General features: G+C 40.3%; 1 pseudogene; it reads right to left on the bottom strand.

The window, feature by feature from the left end:
• Positions 1-7475: 7475 nt before the first annotated feature.
• On the bottom strand, positions 7476-7784 carry LOC145412052 (protein GVQW3 pseudogene; annotated as a pseudogene).
• Between the last annotated feature and the right edge of the window lie 8116 nt (positions 7785-15900).

Below are 15900 nucleotides of genomic sequence, written 5' to 3'. Positions count from 1 at the left end.
AAGGGCTTAGGGGTAAATGCAGATAAAACAAAAGTGATGATATCTAGGGTTGGTGGCGGTACTGTCAAAGATGAGGGAGGGTGGCCATTTACAGTTTGCCACAAGGGTGTGGGAAGTAATTCCATCTTGTGCGGTGTTTGTGATAAATGGGTGCACAAGAGATGTAGTGGTATCAGAGGAAGACTGCGAGATAATGCTGATTTTATGGGTACGGCGTGTCAGGGAGAGCAGATGGAGATTGTCAGGCGTGAAAGGATTGAACTTGCTGGTCCGGATGATGATGATTATGATTATTATCTATCTATTCATCTATCTATTGCCAGACGCCATAATCCCGTAAGGGGTGGCCATTTGACTTTGAGTTATTTGTTTTACAGGGAGGGGCACTAACCCTTCACCAACCCACTTGCTGACACATTGGGAGCACATATGGTTTGGTTATATGGTTACCACCCAGCGTAGTAAATGGTTCTTGGCTTACAGGAAACCATTTGGCTTGTCACTCAATGTAAAGCCACCTGTAAAGGAAAGAAAAGCAATAAGAAGTGACAGGAAAGATGGGAGAAATAGGAAGAGAAGAGGGCAGGCACAGAAAAAGAATGATAAAGGCTAAGGAAGAAGTAGGCAGCACTACACCAAGTGAGTGGATGATGGTCACCACCACCTACCACTAATTATTATTATTATTATTATTATTAATGCAATCTATCAAAACACTGAATGTAAAAACACACCATGTAAATTTACCTACCATTAAATATAATTTTAAATGCTGCTATTCTATCATCCTGCAGTCTTTTAGCTGCTTTCTTCAGTTTTGATAAATTTTTCTTCTTGTTGGCTCTAATTTTCCCTCGTCTCACCTGAAATTGAGAGAAAAAATAAGTGTGGCATAGTGCTATTCATTTTTTATTGAAGGTAAATACATATTCCAGCACATGAACTCCTTTAATGGTAGTACAGTAGTAGCTTTGCAGCCCTAGGTTCATCTGAATGTGAACCCAGTGAACAGCAGGCTGGAGTTGCCCCTATCCTGCAGCCCACCATCCTTTCTTCAGGGGAAAGAAAGGGAGGTGAGGGACATCTGTATAACCAGGTAGTTCCAATACCCAATCATATCAGTGTCACCCACCACCTAAAGGCATCATTCTCCATCATCCCTTTGATGGTGCTGGTAGTGCCTTCATGTGATGGCACTGATAAAACCATGCAGCTCCACTGCTTGATTATACGAATGTTCCTTACGTCCTTCCTTGTTCCTCTACGTGAGGTTAGTTGACTGCAGAAGAAGAGTAACTTCTGCCTGCTGACCTCTGAGTTCACTTTCCAGATTACCCTGGGGCTACAGATGCCACTACTACTACTATTACTACTACTACTACAGTGATCATATTTACAAATTTACTGTATTCATTCTTGGTACTTCCAGACTATTTTATTCAACTCTGGGATGATGTCTGGTAAATACAGGATTCACAAAGGCTATATCCAACTCCAGTTTGAAAAGTTTCTCCTTTGTTAAATAAAATGGTCTTAAAATGCAAAAAAACAAAATGCAAATACATCACTGGAATTAACTGATTAACCCCATGAATTCTGTAATGTACTGTTTAACTTATTCAAATTTCTGCCAGACAATGGTAGGCCTAATCATATTAAGAGAGTCCCCAGAGAGTAATGGAGTTAATGAAGGCTATGCTTAAATCATAATCATCATCATCATTATCATCATCATCATCATCCAGACCTTACTTCCCACCTAAATCCTCCAAACTGAAAATGTCTTTCATGCTAAACATTAAAATCATCCAAAAACAGCCATGTGGAGAGGATGGGGAATGAAAGATTGACTAGAAGAGTGTATATGAGTAAGGTGAAGGGAGTGGCAAAGGATAAGAATGAGGGATGAAGTGAACAGATATATGAGAGGAGGGTGAGTTGGGGGAAAGGCAGACAAATGACAGAGGACAAGGCAACATGGAGAGGATTTGTTTGTGGTCACCCTTTAAAGGATGAATGCATCTGGCAACAGACAGACAGTCTCTTTCATTAGCTAAATTCTTACCATATATTCTTGTCATCTCACAGTGAGTTTATTCAGTTTAGGATATACGTTTGAACTGGCAGGGTTAGATATAGCCTTAAATAACCTCTTTAACAAATGCAAAGTTAAGTACATACCACTTTGGCAGAAGCTTTTAGATCCTTTGAAAATTTCTGGAAAAAAGTAAAAGAAAGCTAAATTAGTACTTATTGCATGATGACCCTCAAAAATCCCCTAACAATTGACTTTCACCCAAAATAATGACCACAACACAATATATATAAAGCCTGTACTGAATGATACAGAACAGTGATTATACAGTACTATTTTCATACACAGAATTTGTACATTTATGCATAGAATTATAAATGACTGGAACAAGTTACCAAAAAATGTTGTGATTACCACTTCTATAAATGTTTTCAAGGGTAGATATAACAAATTTATATCAGATACAAAACTGGAGGTGGGCAGTAAGACCTATGTGAATCATTAATGAATCCCACAGATTATACTGAGGCATCTATTGTTTGTAAAAGATCAGGAGTGCTGTAAATGTTGCTCACTCATATGCTTGTATTACAAATTAAGATTTATATTAAAGCTGATGCTTTAATGTAATGAAGAAAAGTTCACTATTTTTCAAACATATTTTTATGTTCTTTTCACTTTAACTTGGCCCAGATTCTTGTCCTTTTGCAGCTAATTTCATACAGATCAATGGCAGAATGAGAGAATGCTTCAACTTTACACTTTTTTATACCAGTAACATTTCTATAACTAGCCCCGCAATCTAGTGTTAATCTGTTGTTACAACTCTGCACTGTCAAAGTGAGGGGTACAATATAGCTATAGTTATAATTCTTATACCTTAGCTTGGTCCAGATATTTGTCCTTTGCATCTTACTTCTCATAGCTCAATGGCAGGGAGGAAAAATATATACAGTATACAGTACTATGACCTTCTATCCTTTCCATAGGACTTCTTTGTGACAAACACCATACTCTACTGCAGTGCTGATTTTCTCTTTTAATAACAGATGGGTAGAGGAAGGAAAACAAACTAAATATAGAAGAGAAAATCCATACACCAGACTACAGATGTCCTTCAATCATAAAAAAATCTGTAAAAGTTGAACATGAACTGCTAGGTGTCAAAGTCTGAGGGTACACTAATCTGAGGAAGCGAATTCTAAAGTGAAGCCGTTACAGCTCTCTTTGGGACAAATAAATGTAAAACAAAGTAACCACACACTGGAGTCTGATTCTTACCCTTTGAAGGACCTTAGTTTTTAGCTTTTTGCGATTCTTCAGCTCTTCAGCAAATGCCATGAGATCAACCTCTATCAGGTCCTTTGTCTTCACCTTCTTCTTGACCGTGCTGGTGGGCAAGGCTTCAGCTCCTTGGGGAGAATCAACAAAACTTCTCTCGGGTACCGTTTGCCTGTTCCTCTTTACTGTTTGTAGTGACCTGCTGTAACTAACAAGTCCCACTTGATTTAGCACACTGCTGTCATTTTTGGTGGGTGATACATCGCTTCTGTGCTGAGACTGAACAGTATAATCCGCCATCTTGATCCCAGCACTTTTGCCTTTGGATGCATCAACTGTAGTGTCAGGATGATCTGCTGCATGAGAACTGTAGGTCCTCCTTTTAGGCACTGCCCCTATGGAACTAGTCTTTGTCCAGTGTAAGGCTGGGTACTCATTACTCAACACTGGTACCTGCTGACGACTAGATATGGCTTTCTGTGAACCTCCAGACAAAGCCTTCTCTAGGAAATCTCTCGTTACCATGGTTATCTTGGAGTCAGATTTGAGTCTCTGCTGAGCTTGCTTGATCTTAATCTCGCGCTTCCTGATCTTCTCCTCCTTTTTCAGCTGCTTGGCCTCTAACCATTTTTTAGCAGCTTCTGGATCAAGAGGCTTCTGGGATTTTCCTTCTGTAGTATTATTAGCATCCCCTGGTTTTGTTTTCCTGGCATAATTTCCTTCACGGTGTTTTTTGTCAGTGAATGAATTATGAATTGCTACTTATATTTTTCTGGTTTTTATCATTTGCATGAGATATATTTCCCCTTGCTCCTTGAGGCTCTCTATTATTTTGGACCTTTCCTCTCCTCTCATGTATGTTACGTTTGCTCGGATCTCTTGTCTGAAAAAAGCCCGTGTCTATGTCTTTTTATTTGAGACTACAATAATACCACTTGCTGTTGTCTTCATAGCACTCTGTAATTCCTGACCTTTCTTACCATAATCTCTATTTAATGTTTTCTTCTCAGTCCGATGTGAATGAGCCTTCTCATCGTGTAACACTGGGTTTGGGTTGCTTCTTTTTTGCACCCTGTACTTGCCATTCAAAAGTATCATCAATTCCTAATTTTAAGAATGAATTAGCTATAGCATCATTAGTTTTCGGCAGAGAAAGGATATTTCCATTATTTTTAGGCTGAGTATGGATACCATCTTCAACTCTATTTTCAACTTTCACAGACTTATTACTATGAGTGGGAGTTTCAGTATTGGACCCTGATTCCAGTTTCTTGGCTGATTGACCATTATTCTGTCTGGCTGGAGGAGTTCTTTCTTTTGTCAAATTAATGTCGGCTTTCTCCGCAGCATTCATCCTGTCAGACTTCCTGTGTTTCTCAGGAGGCACTTTTATGTTTTTTTCCTTATTTTTCTGGGATTTTCCTTTCTCATTATGTGGGTTATCACATGCATCTGTACTATACTCAGAATAAGAAGAGTTTGAACCTTGAATCTGCCAAGAGTTTTTATTCCTAGGACTACTTACATTTTCTCTGAGAGACATATCAGTACTGTTACCTGACTGGACATTTTGTGGATTTCCTATTTCTGGCTCTTTCTTTTCATCCTTTGTAGATGTCCAAATATTTGGGCTACTTATATTTTCTTTTTGTGGTATGTCACTGCTGTTATTTGACCAGACATTTTGTGCCTGCCCCATTTCCGACTCTTTCTCTTCACCCCGTGCAGGAGTCCAAGTTTGTGAGCCACCAAGCGAGGGCCACTGTTCAAGCTGTGAGATGCTGAGAGGCGAAGTTTTTGCTTTCTGTGTAGCTCCATCATTCTGACTGCGTTGAAGGATTTTCTTATACGTGACTGTTTCATCCCTTGATGCATTTATTGATGGGCTGCTGGAAAAATACACCTCACTTGTAGCAAAGTTATATTTCTTAGCCTTGTTCCTGTCTTTTCTTGGTGTATCTTTTTTTGACTGATATTTCTCTGCTTCCTCTCCCTCTGCCTTATGACTTGTCAGGGATTTTGAATCAAGAGGGTGGTCATGAGCTGCTAAATTTGTGGATATACTGGTACCCTGGGCCTCCTCTTTAACACTCCAATTACTGGAATTTGAAGCTCTGAGTCTCCAAGCAGTTGTATCATTTTGAGGTGACACTGATCCACGTTCAGTAAATCTGTGTCTGTGACCATGTTTACTATAGTCTTTCTTTACACTTGACTGAGAATTTAAGTTATATTTGGACACAGCAGCAGTAGCATTCTCTGGCTGCTGATCCTCCTGAGTAAACCTGGGGCTGTCACTCTTAACACATTTATGATCATCTTTCTTAAAACTTGACTGATCACTTGTAAACTTGAATCTGTCACTCTTATCATATTTGCAATCATCTCTCCTAACACCTGATTGATCATTTATGGAAAACTTAGGTCTGTCACTCTTATTATACTCAGGTTCATCTTTTCTTAAACCAGACTGATCACTTAGGGGATACTGCGATGGAGAAGCATGTCCCTGAAGTACTGCCCCAGTGGTAGTGTTCTCCTTATGTTTGACTCGCCATCCTGTGGCTTCAGAAGTGGTAATGTTCTTCTGCTGTGCATCTCTTTGTCCAAAATGTTCAGAAGTGTTGCCCTCTCTCTTTGTCACCTGTGTCACCTGCTGGCTCCTTGGTATGAATTCAGGGACGTCCGGAGACAACATTACTGTACCTGTTGAATAATAAAATATTGGTAGATGGTAGAGGCAGAGAGGGAGAGAACATAACTGAGATAAAGGCATGGAGTGGAGAGATACCGGTACTTTATATGAGAGAGGGGGATGTGTTGGAGGGAGGGCAGCCAAATGGCAGAGGACAGGGAGACATGGACGTGATTTGTTTGTGGTCACCCAATACAGGATTATGGTGTCTGGCTATAGACAGATACACAGACAGACATTTTCCAGTGGTGCAGCCAATATAACTGATTATACAAATGTTCTTCAACTCCCTCTCCCCTCAAAGGAGCATGGTGAATAGCAGGTGAAGGGCAACTTGAGCCTTCAATTCACCAAGTTCGTGTTCAAATGAGCCATGGGACTATACAACAATAAGAATAATATTGCTGCTGTGGCCCATGGGTCATCTGGGTGCAAACCAGGTGGAGTGCAGGCTGAAGCTGCTGTCTCCTGCATCATTCCACCTTTTGCTTTCATAGCCAGGTTTGGTGCTGTTTGCCCTGGTTTGTGTAATGTTATAATATAGTAATAATTATAATAATACTGTAACAATAATAATAATAATAATAATAATAAAAATAATGATAATAATAATAACAGTAATACTGGTACTAATAATAATGGTAATAATAATATTAATAGTACCAGTAACTGCAGATTTTTTGTTTCTTAAATGCACCACTTCTACTGCATGTTAAAGAATGCAGTACCGACAAAATCTTGAAATAACATGACTAGCTACAGTATACCGTCTTTACTTTAACTTGGCCCAGGTTTCCATCCTTTTGAAGCCTATTTCATATATCATAAGAAAGAAAAAGACAATATAGTACAGCAACTCTGCATCCTTTCCATGATACTTCTTCATAACTAGCACCATATTCTAATGCTAATCTTTTGGCACAACTCAGCAATCAAGATGGAGAGATGGTAGTTTTAGGATAAGTTAAAATTAAAGTTGCATAGCAAGTCATAGGCTGTACTGCATCAGGAGAGCACCTAGTAAACCCACTTTTTTGTGGGCATGTCGGAGCCTTTAGAAATGATACAAACATACGAGGTGTGACAAAAAAGAAACGGGACACTGGCTGCCAATCACACAATTCATCAGCCACACAGTAATGAAGTACATCATAGTGTTGCCCAACATCTCAGCACTGTATGAGAAAAGTAGCACTTCAGTTAACCTATTATCTTTCATTTCACAGGTGGTTTTGTAGCTCCTATCAAGTGTCCTTTGTCACAGAATGAGCCTTGAGCAAAGGATTAACATCAATTTCTTGGCTAACTTGGGAAAAACTCCAGTAGAAACCCTTGCCATGCTGAAGGATGTGTACAGACAGAAAACAGTGTCCTGTACATGTGTCTATGAGTGGCACAAGAAGCACAGGATGGTGTGGGGTGATGCTCCAAAATGTCCTGTGACACATCCACACGGCGGGTCTGTTAGTCCTCGGAAAGCAGTCTGGGCACCAACTTTGCACAAATCTTCCGTATACCCACAACTTTCAATAAGATGGACCTCACTGACTCCCTATTCAATCCCAGTTGCTCATCCATCATTTTGATCATCAGTCCGTGATCACTCCACACCAATTCCTTGACCTTCTGGATGTTGGAATCATTTCTTGTTGTTGAGGGACGTCCTGATTTTGGGTCATCTTCCACATCACCCCATTCCATCCTGAACCTCTTGTGCCACTCACAGACACATGTACGGGACATTGTTTTCTGTCCGTACACATCCTTCAGCATGGCAAGGGTTTCTGCTGGAGTTTTTCCCACGTTTGTCAAGAACTTGATGTTAATCCTTTGCTCAAGGCTCATTCTGTGACAGAGGACACTTGACAGGAGCTACAAAACCACCTGTGAAAAGAAAGATAATAGGTTAATTGAAGTGCTGCTTTTCTCATACAGTGCTGAGATGTTGGGCAACACTATGATGTATTCGTACTTCATTACTGTGTGGCTAATGAACTGTGTGATTAGCACACCTCATACAATATCAACATCTATCTGTTTGTATCATTTATAAAGACTCCAACATGCCTGTATAAATTAAACATCAATGTCTCTCTATACGACTACGGCTACAACCATCACAACAGCTACTACTACTATTACTACTACTACAACCATCACAATTATTACTACTACTATTACTACTGCTACTACTATTCCCACTACAGTATTCTCAGTAATCAGTTAATTAATCAGTAATGACAAAATTATTTCTTGGTTCACCCCGATCCTCCTTTGCCCCAGCAGGAGTGTAGGTACCTGAGGCTAGGCTGCTCACTCCCAACATTTAAATCAATTCAATTAAACCATGCCACCTCTTAACCACCATACTAAAACTGGCCATGGTGCAGGAAATATTTAGTGAAGTCTGGAGTTAAACTGAGTGCCAAAACCAGCTTATTACATCCTTACTGATGCTGGGTGTGGGGAGTGAATTGGGGGGAGGGCAATCAAATGGTGGGTTACGGAGCGACTTGGAGGCATTTTGTCTGCGGCCTCCCTTTGTTGGATTACAGGCCATAGATAGATAGGTAGATAGGCTGATGTTGGACACTGCTGGCAAGGGCCAACTGAAGACTAACCTTAAAAAATGAGCATAGGGGAGAAGTGGCAGTGTTCATCATATCTCCCTGAGTGGCATGACTTCCAAGATAGTCACACCAGCAGCCAGTTTGTATGTCGCACTGCCACAAACAGCACCAGCCTGGCCTAGCCAACATTCTGGGGCATGGACTGGACTGGCAGCTGCTTCAAGGCACTGTTGCTGGTGCCACTGTGGATGGGAAACACAATATCATCAACAGCCAGCCCTTGTAAACTTAGTGGCTTGGTTATTGCTGGCCCTACATTTGAAGGACAGACAGTAGAAAATATAGACAGAAAGACAGTAGGAGATACAGACTGAGGAAGACAGTTAGAAATAAATACAGGGGAAGACAATAGGAAATAAAGACAGAGGATGACAGTTAGAAATAAAGACAGGAGAAGACAGTAGAAAATATAGACAGAGATAGACAGTAGGAAGTACAGACAGAGGAAGACAGTAGGAAATATATACAGAGGAAGACAGTAGGAAATACTGACAAAGGTTGACAGTAGGAAATACATTTGGAGTGGTGGACTCAAGGCCTGCCAACTGCCACTGAACTGGTCAAGTGGATTTGTCTGCAACCATCGAATAACCAAACCTACACCATACCACTGTCTACCTCATCTGTCTTCTGTGTCACCCTAAGTGTCTTATCTCTGACCTGCCCTTATAACTTTACCAGCCCATAACAACTCTACAACTCTATATGATGATCCTTCCACACTACATACCAGCTCTGCCATACAATTTTATTCTGCTTTGGGAACACTTTTAAAACCTTCTGATACATGAAAACTCCCTATATTACATTCTTACTGATGCCACTTTTATTTTTTTAATGTAAGGAAGAAGGAACCAAAAGCCTGGAAGATTGTTTCCTCCAAGAAAAAATATGACAGAGGGCCAAATTCAAGATGCATTCATTGCAAGACAACTAAGCACAATGTGTTCGAGAGACTGGAGGCCATAGGCTGTAGGAAATACAGATGGAGGAAGACATTTCCAGAGTTCACCTTTTGCATACATGAAGGACCAGGTGTAATGATTAACTCTTGCATTTTACAGAGTTTAAAAGAGACCTGTAACTTCAACAATTTAAATTCTTTTGATATGATGGTCTAAATGATGGTCCTTTCTATGGTATTCCCTCTAATATCAGAAAATGTTCAGCTTGAGGAGACTTTTTGTGTTGCTAGAGTTATGAGAAAAATAATTGCTTTGGGGTCTTGCAGCTGCTGATGTTTTGAGAGTGGAAAACTCACTGTATGTGCTTACAGATTGCACTTGTACATCATCATATACTCCTCATCAGCTCCTTATCATTATCATCCTCATCCTCATCATCATCATCATTTATAATCCTGACCTCTTTTTCTGACCTAAGGCAAGATGAGGTGAGGGACTGTTCAGAAAGCAAGGAAATAGAAAGCAGAGTATGGGGAAAACACTGTTGTAGATGAACAGCATGCACAAAATGAACACATAACTGACATACCACAGAATGAAGCTAGGTAGCTGACATGGACACACAGCTCCAGTTCTTGGTACATCTCCACCAACACCTTGTCAAACCTGCAAGAACGGGATATGGCAGTGGGCACTTAAAAATGACCTATTAAATTCATCATCAGCTAGTCCTTCCCTACAGTTTCCAGCAATTGCAAAAAGTAATGAGCTAGTTTGGGTACCTTGTTTATAGCCATCCCTTATGGGATTTAGGCATCAGAGAGAAGACCCAAAACCTATCAAAACCGACGTATTCTAAAGCAATCTAACCTAATTCGTCTATATCTAGTCGAACTGAAGCCAACCCAACCAAAAATTACCTAATCAGACCAAACCCTGCCCAAAGTGACCTAACCTAACTTTCGATCGGCTATATATTCGCTAAGAAAAATTGCGGTCCGAACGTCTACGGATGGCACATTCCAAGTTTCGCCTGTTCTGTGTACACGTAAACTTTGTGTGTGTGTGTGTGTGTGTGTGTGTGTGTGTGTGTGTGTGTGTGTATTTACCTATTTGTAGTATACAGGAATTGAGCAATGCTCGTGTTGTCCTGTCTCCATATCCACATTCATCAAGTCTACCTTTACACACATGAATGTTTTTCTCATGCACCACCTCTTTGTCTAAGTCGTTCCAAATATTTAAGTATTTACCCAATATACCTAATTGTGATATACACGGAATGTACTATGCTCGTGGGTTTCCGTCGCTGTTTCTCAATAAGTCGAATTTAGCTTTAAACTCGTTAAGTTTTTAGACTGGACGATCTCTTTGTCCAGGCTATTCCATATGTCTATACTTCTGTAAGGAAAGCTATATTTCTTGATATCCTTCAAGCAGCTTGACTTTTTCAATTTCATTCCGTGTCCTCTTGTTGCTCTCTTATCCCATACAAACAGATCTTCTTTGTCAATTTTATCTACTCCTACCATGGTCCTGAACACCGCAATCATGTCTCCCCTCTTTCTCCTTTCCTCTAACGAAGGCAAATCCAGTTTTTCCAGCCTCTCTCTGTATGACAGGTCTGTCAGACTGGGGACCATCTTGGTTGCTGTTCTTTGTATTCTCTCAATCTTGTTTATATCTTTCTTTTTGTGTGGGGACCACACTACCGCTGCATATTCTAACCTGGGGCGGATCATGGCCACTATCAATTTTTTTATCATTTCCTCATCCATATAATGAAATGCTACTCTTATGTTAGTCAAGAGTTTATAAGTCTCTCCAACTATCTTGTTAATGTGCTTTTCTGGTGACAAGACAAACTATCTTGGACCAGCACTCCCAAATCTTTCTCTTCTCTCCTTTTTGTGATTAATTCATTACCCAAAAAATAATTCAGTGATGGTCTCCTGGTACTTTTACCCATTTCCAATATTTTACATTTCTTTACATTAAATTTCATTTCCCACGTCCGGCTCCAATTGTGTATCCTATCCAAATCCTCCTGCAGTATTTTACAGTCCTCCTCAACCTCTATCTTCCTCAAGATCTTTACATCATCAGCAGACAGACTTGCATAACTGTTCACTCCATCTACCATATCATTTACGTAAATCAGGAACATTACTGGCGCCAACACTGAGCCTTGAGGTGTGTGTGTGTGTGTGTGTGTGTGTGTGTGTGTGTGTGTGTGTGTGTGTGTGTGTGTGTGTGTGTGTGTGTGTGTGTGTGTGTGTCTGTCTGTCTGTCTGTCTGTCTGTCTGTCTGTGTGTGTTGAGTCGTGTGTGTACGCAGGAGAGCCTGTGTTTGCGTCAGGCAGGGATACTGAGTGTGGAGGGATGGCTGAGTTCATATTAAGCCTGTGTGAACAGAGGTTTTTGTATGCATGTTAGTAAATGTGTGTGTGTGTGTGTGTGTGTGTGTGTGTGTGTGTGTGTGTATTTACCTCTTTGTATTTACCTATTTGTAGTATACAGGAATTGAGCAATGCTCGTGTTGTCCTGTCTCCATATCCACATTTATCAAGTCTACCTTTACACACATGAATGTTTTTCTCATGCACCACCTCTTTGTCTAAGTCGTTCCAAATATTTAAGTATTTACCCAATATACCTAATTGTGATATACACGGAATGTACTATGCTCGTGGGTTTCCGTCGCTGTTTCTCAGTAAGTCAAATTTAGCTTTAAACTCGTTTAAGTTTTTAGACTGGACGATCTCTTTGTCCAGGCTATTTCATAAGTCTATACTTCTGTAAGGAAAGCTATATTTCTTGATATCCTTCAAGCAGCTTGACTTTTTCAATTTCATTCCATGTCCTCTTGTTGCTCTCTTATCCCATACAAACAGATCTTCTTTGTCAATTTTATCTACTCCCACCATGGTCCTGAACACCGCAATCATGTCTCCCCTCTTTCTCCTTTCCTCTAACGAAGGCAAATCCAGTTTTTCCAGCCTCTCTCTGTATGACAGGTCTGTCAGACTGGGGACCATCTTGGTTGCTGTTCTTTGTATTCTCTCAATCTTGTTTATATCTTTCTTTTTGTGTGGGGACCACACTACCGCTGCATATTCTAACCTGGGGCGGATCATGGCCACTATCAATTTTTTCATCTTTTCCTCATCCATATAATGAAATGCTACTCTTATGTTAGTCAAGAGTTTATCAGTCTCTCCAACTATCTTGTTAATGTGCTTTTCTGGTGACAAACTATCTTGGACCAGCACTCCCAAATCTTTTCTTCTCTCCTTTTTGTGATTAATTCATTACCCAAAAATAATTCAGTGATGGTCTCCTGGTACTTTTACCCATTTCCAATATTTTACATTTCTTTACATTAAATTTCATTTCCCACGTCCGGCTCCAAATGTGTATCCTATCCAAATCCTCCTGCAGTATTTTACAATCCTCCTCAATCTCTATCTTCCTCAAGATCTTTACATCATCAGCAAACAGACTTGCATAACTGTTCACTCCATCTACCATATCATTTACGTAAATCAGGAACATTACTCGCGCCAACACTGAGCCTTGAGGTGTGTGTGTGTGTGTGTGTGTGTGTGTGTGTGTGTGTGTGTGTGTGTGTGTGTGTGTGTGTGTCTGTCTGTCTGTCCGTCCGTCTGTCTGTCTGTCTGTCTGTGTGCGTTGAGTCGTGTGTGTACGCAGGAGAGCCTGTGTTTGCGTCAGGCAGGGATACTGAGTGTGGAGGGATGGCTGAGTTCATATTAAGCCTGTGTGAATAGAGGTTTTTGTATGCATGTTAGTAAATGTGTGTGTGTGTGTGTGTGTGTGTGTGTGTGTGTGTGTGTATTTACCTCTTTGTATTTACCTATTTGTAGTATACAGGAATTGAGCAATGCTCGTGTTGTCCTGTCTCCATATCCACATTTATCAAGTCTACCTTTACACACATGAATGTTTTTCTCATGCACCACCTCTTTGTCTAAGTCGTTCCAAATATTTAAGTATTTACCCAATATACCTAATTGTGATATACACGGAATGTACTATGCTCGTGGGTTTCCGTCGCTGTTTCTCAGTAAGTCAAATTTAGCTTTAAACTCGTTTAAGTTTTTAGACTGGACGATCTCTTTGTCCAGGCTATTTCATAAGTCTATACTTCTGTAAGGAAAGCTATATTTCTTGATATCCTTCAAGCAGCTTGACTTTTTCATTTTCATTCCATGTCCTCTTGTTGCTCTCTTATCCCATACAAACAGATCTTCTTTGTCAATTTTATCTACTCCCACCATGGTCCTGAACACCGCAATCATGTCTCCCCTCTTTCTCCTTTCCTCTAACGAAGGCAAATCCAGTTTTCTCTCTGTATGACAGGTCTGTCAGACTGGGGACCATCTTGGTTGCTGTTCTTTGTATTCTCTCAACCTTGTTTATATCTTTCTTTTTGTGTGGGGACCACACTACCGCTGCATATTCTAACCTGGGGCGGATCATGGCCACTATCAATTTTTTCATCTTTTCCTCATCCATATAATGAAATGCTACTCTTATGTTAGTCAAGAGTTTATCAGTCTCTCCAACTATCTTGTTAATGTGCTTTTCTGGTGACAAACTATCTTGGACCAGCACTCCCAAATCTTTTTCTTCTCTCCTTTTTGTGATTAATTCATTACCCAAAAAATAATTCAGTGATGGTCTCCTGGTACTTTTACCCATTTCCAATATTTTACATTTCTTTACATTAAATTTCATTTCCCACGTCCGGCTCCAAATGTGTATCCTATCCAAATCCTCCTGCAGTATTTTACAATCCTCCTCAATCTCTATCTTCCTCAAGATCTTTACATCATCAGCAAACAGACTTGCATAACTGTTCACTCCATCTACCATATCATTTACGTAAATCAGGAACATTACTCGCGCCAACACTGAGCCTTGAGGTGTGTGTGTGTGTGTGTGTGTGTGTGTGTGTGTGTGTGTGTGTGTGTGTGTCTGTCTGTCTGTCTGTCTGTCCGTCCGTCTGTCTGTCTGTCTGTCTGTGTGCGTTGAGTCGTGTGTGTACGCAGGAGAGCCTGTGTTTGCGTCAGGCAGGGATACTGAGTGTGGAGGGATGGCTGAGTTCATATTAAGCCTGTGTGAATAGAGGTTTTTGTATGCATGTTAGTAAATGTGTGTGTGTGTGTGTGTGTGTGTGTGTGTGTGTGTGTGTGTGTCTGTCTGTCTGTGTGTGTTGAGTCGTGTGTGTACGCAGGAGAGCCTGTGTTTGCGTCAGGCAGGGATACTGAGTGTGGAGGGATGGCTGAGTTCATATTAAGCCCGTGTGAATAGAGGTTTTTGTATGCATGTTAGTAAATGTGTGTGTGTGTGTGTGTGTGTGTGTGTGTGTGTATTTACCTATTTGTAGTATACAGGAATTGAGCAATGCTCGTGTTGCCCTGTCTCCATATCCACATTTATCAAGTCTACCTTTACACACATGAATGTTTTTCTCATGCACCACCTCTTTGTCTAAGTCGTTCCAAATATTTAAGTATTTTCCCAATATACCTAATTGTGATATACACGGAATGTACTATGCTCGTGGGTTTCCGTCGCTGTTTCTCAGTAAGTCAAATTTAGCTTTAAACTCGTTTAAGTTTTTAGACTGGACGATCTCTTTGTCCAGGCTATTCCATAAGTCTATACTTCTGTAAGGAAAGCTATATTTCTTGATATCCTTCAAGCAGCTTGACTTTTTCAATTTAATTCCGTGTTCTCTTGTTGCTCTCTTATCCCATACAAACAGATCTTCTTTGTCAATTTTATCTACTCCCACCATGGTCCTGAACACCGCAATCATGTCTCCCCTCTTTCTCCTTTCCTCTAACGAAGGCAAATCCAGTTTTTCCAACCTCTCTCTGTATGACAGGTCTGTCAGACTGGGGACCATCTTGGTTGCAGTTCTTTGTATTCTCTCAATCTTGTTTATATCTTTCTTTTTGTGTGGGGACCACACTACCGCTGCATATTCTAACCTGGGGCGGATCATGGCCACTATCAATTTTTTCATCATTTCCTCATCCATATAATGAAATGCTACTCTTATGTTAGTCAAGAGTTTATAAGTCTCTCCAACTATCTTGTTAATGTGCTTTTCTGGTGACAAACTATCTTGGACCTGCACTCCCAAATCTTTCTCTCCTCTCCTTTTTGTGATTAATTCATTACCCAAAAAATAATTCAGTGATGGTCTCCTGGTACTTTTACCCATTTCCAATATTTTACATTTCTTTACATTAAATTTCATTTCCCACGTCCGGCTCCAATTGTGTATCCTATCCAAATCCTCCTGCAGTATTTAACAATCCTC

The sequence above is a fragment of the Coenobita brevimanus genome, chromosome 92 (genome assembly GCF_032717465.1).
Source record: "Coenobita brevimanus isolate Jiangsu-jjx chromosome 92, ASM3271746v2, whole genome shotgun sequence".
In the NCBI taxonomy this organism is placed as follows: domain Eukaryota; kingdom Metazoa; phylum Arthropoda; class Malacostraca; order Decapoda; family Coenobitidae; genus Coenobita; species Coenobita brevimanus.
The sequence above is the reverse complement of the archived record's forward strand: the minus strand, read 5'-3'. Positions and strand labels throughout refer to the sequence as shown.